General features: G+C 43.3%; 1 long non-coding RNA gene across 1 annotated transcript in view; it reads right to left on the bottom strand.

The window, feature by feature from the left end:
• Nucleotides 1-1,705: 1,705 nt before the first annotated feature.
• The window catches only part of LOC140848986 (uncharacterized), a 49,326-nt gene continuing 47,306 nt past the window's right edge, over nucleotides 1,706-3,725 (bottom strand). Inside the window, exon 3 of the long non-coding RNA XR_012130371.1 lies at nucleotides 1,706-1,853. This is a non-coding gene — a long non-coding RNA (uncharacterized lncRNA). The remainder of the gene's footprint in view (nucleotides 1,854-3,725) is intronic.

Raw genomic sequence — 3,725 nt, 5'->3', positions numbered from 1 at the left:
CGCTTAAGGCTGCATGAGCAAGCTGATGGAATTCGTTTGGAGTAAGCCAATCATTAGTGATAGATTCTAGCAGAGCTAGCGTAAACGGGGCCACAGGCCTGTAATTGGAAACAGCTGACTTGAGCTTTTCCAAAGCTCGAATATCTAGAGGTGAAAAAGATGTTGCGGGAGGCCCGTCATTAGGATGCAGGCCCCCATTAACTCGGTCCTCGGGGCCATCGTCTAAATTGCAGTCATCACGCCACAAATCTCTTTTAGTTCCAACCCCAGGAGCAGTACTCACGGGATGTTCCTCATCTATATCAGGGTCACCACTTTCTTCTTCAGGGTTATCGGGGTCAAATAATCTAGGGGAGGGGCTCCGGGGGATAGAAACTCCACTCCATAGGGAGACAGGGAAAGTTAAGACAGGGTTGGATGTTTTCTTCTGGTTTTGCCCAAGTGATTTTGAGGGGGGGGAAACGCTCTTAGGAGGGGGTTTTGGGATGTAGGTTATGTGAGTCAATTTGGAGAGCTCTTGATCTAAATCACGAATGGCCTGCAGGAGTTGAATCTGCTCTTTTCTGTTTTTGACCATGTGCCTGAGGACTGAGAGGTCATTTGTCATATGCAGATGCTTGCGGGAGAGAGTTGATGAGACAGGAAACACTTGGTCAAGAACAGGGAAATGATAAGGTGGCAGTGGGAGGAAGGGAGGCAGGCTTACAGTTGGAGGGCGGGGCGTGGTGGCAGGAACAATAGCAGGGCCTTTAGATGGCCAGTCAGGATTATTATGGCATGCTGCCCCTTCCTCTAGAGTGGCCTCATCAGTGGGACTAAGGGGCTTATCAGGGTTTAGGTCTATGAGAGTAGGGTAAATACTTGGGGGAGGAATAACAGGTTCGGCAGAATTATCAAGGGGAGGGGATGGAGAAAGAGACTCAATTGTTGGCAAGGGCGGGAGCTCGTTTGGGTCCTGGGAGGGGTTTGTAGTGGGATCTGAAGGGTGTGTTTTAAAGGAAGGGGAAGCTGGCCGGGAGGCTTCAGAAGGGGGATGAGAATGGGATTTCAAGGTTTTCTCTCCCTCAATAACAACTTTCTGTAAATCGGGCCATTCACAATGAACGTGCAGGATATCATTAATGAGATTCCAATAGCTAAATGCTGACACAGGTACTTTTCCTGGACCAAAAACTCTGTAATAATCTTGAAGGCAATCGCCCACGCATTGCCATTTCTTTTCACTAATGGTCCCTTCTTGAGGGAGCCAAGGACAAACATCTTCTAGAAAGACAAAAAAACGTTTCAAATCTTTTTTCTTAACCCTTGTTCCTTGTGTCCTGAGGGACTCCTTGAGTCCGGCTATAAATAATTCTTCTCGGGAGGATTCTTGCCCCATAATAACTTTACTTACCGTCCTACTTCGTCGCCGGGGAAATACACATGAGTCTCTCATGCCGTGTTCAGAACGTGGCGACTCAGGTGAGGTTCTCGCTGCAGACACCTCCTTTCATGGGTGGGGTGCCCACCCTCCTGGAGGCAACGTTCCCTCCTCTTCGGTCGATCGGGCCTTCTCATGGACTGTCTGAGGCCCCATGTTGGGCACCAATTGTCCCAACCTGCAGGACTATCAATGGGGGTCGACGACCTGGAGGAGAGAATTGAAAAAAAAAAAAAGAAAGGGACAAGGGACACAAAGAATGACCAGCAAGACAGGGTGTCTGATCAAGCTGGCACAGTTTATTGTTTGCAGGCTCAATTTATACAGGTTAGCAAGTAAGGGGTGGGTCAGGAGATAATTGGACCTTAGGTGGCGCTGGCGGGGAGGTGTAGAGGTGATTGGGTCTTGGTTGGCGCTGGCGGGAATGGAGGACCTGGAAGAGAAGCAGGGAGTTTGCCATTTTGGGGGTGGGGGCCCTTGGGAGGGAGGTTTTAAGGGAGGGGCTTTCCCCTGGGGCAGAGGGTGTTCCTTGATTAAAAAAGGACAGAAAATGCACATGCTGCGAGGTAGCCTAACCACTAGCTCTAACTTAGAAATGCATATGTTGCTAGGTAACCTAACCACTAGCTCTAACCTAGGAGTTCACTAAATGCGCTTCTTGGTAATAGGGGAAAACTTGTTTCTAACACGTGGATGGATTCATTGTTGCTGACTTTACAGGAAAGACTTTACTCAAACGTTGCTGTTGTCTTAAGGCTTTTGTGACCGAATCTGCCTAAAGGCCCACAGATTTGCTCCCAACACATCTATATGCTGCCTACAAGAGACTCACTTTAAATCCAATGACATACACAGACTAAAAGTGAAGGGATGGAAAAATATACTTCATGCAACTAATAGAGAGAAAAAAGCAGGAGTTGCAGTACTTGTATCAGACAAAATGAACTTTAAAACAAAGAAAGTCACAAGAGACAAAGAAAGATATTACATAATGATAAAGGGGTCAATCCAACAGGAAGATATAACCATTATAAATATCTATGCTCCCAACACAGGAGCATCTACATATGTGAAACAAATACTAACTGAGTTAAAAGGGGAAATAGAATGCAATGCATTCATTTTAGGAGACTTTAACACTCCACTCACTCTGAAAGACAGATAAACCAGAAAGAAAATAAATAAAGACACAGAGGTACTGAACAACACATTAGAACAGATGGACCTAGCCGACACCTACAGAACTCTACACCCAAATGCAGCAGAATATACATTTTTCTCAAGTGCACATGAAACATTTTCAAGAATACTAGGCCACAAATGAGCCTCAGTAGATTCACAAAGATTGAAATTGTACCAACCAGTTACTCAGACCACAGAGGTATGAAACTAGAAATAAATTATACAAAGAAAATGAAAAATCCCACAAACTCATGGAAGCTTAACAACATGTTCCTAAATAACCAATGGATCAATAACCAAATAAAAACAGAGATCAAGCAATATATGGAGACAAATGACAACAACCATTCAACATCACAAAATCTGTGGGACACAGCCAAGTCCGTGCTAAGAGGAAAGTATATTGCAATACAGGCCTACCTCAAGAAAGCAGAACAATCCCATATAAGCAGTCTAAACTCACAATGAAACCAGAAAAAGAAGAACAAATGAGGCCCAAAGTCAGTAGAAGGAGGGAAATAATAAAGATTAGAGGAGACCTAAATAAAATCGAGAAGAATAAAACAATAGAAAGAATCAACGAAAACAAGAGCTGGTTCTTCAAGAAAATAAACAAAATAAATAAACCCCTAGCCAGACTTATCAAGAAAAAAAGAGAGTCTACACACATAAACAGAATCAGAAATGAGAAAGGAAAAATCACTACGGACACCACAGAAATACAAAGAATTATCAGAGAATACTATGAAAAATTATATGGTAACAAACTGGATAACCTAAAAGAAATGGACAACTTTCTAGAAAAATACAACCTTCTAAGGCTGAACAGGGAAGAAACAGAAAATCTGAACAGACCAATTACCAGACTAGACAGCCCAGATATAAACCCAACCATATATGGTCAATTAATATACAATAAAGGAGCAATGATATACAGTGGGGAAATGACAGCCTCCTCAACAGCTGGCATTGGCAAAACTGGACAACTACATGCAAGAGAATGAAACTGGATTATTGTTTAACCCCATACACAAAAGTAAACTCAAAATGGATAAAAGACTTGACTGTAAGTCATGAAACCATAAAACTCTTAGAAGACAAGATAGGCAAATATCTCCTGAAT

Source organism: Manis javanica, chromosome 4 (assembly GCF_040802235.1).
Source record: "Manis javanica isolate MJ-LG chromosome 4, MJ_LKY, whole genome shotgun sequence".
Lineage (NCBI taxonomy): Eukaryota > Metazoa > Chordata > Mammalia > Pholidota > Manidae > Manis > Manis javanica.
This window is presented reverse-complemented; position numbering and strand designations above follow the sequence as displayed.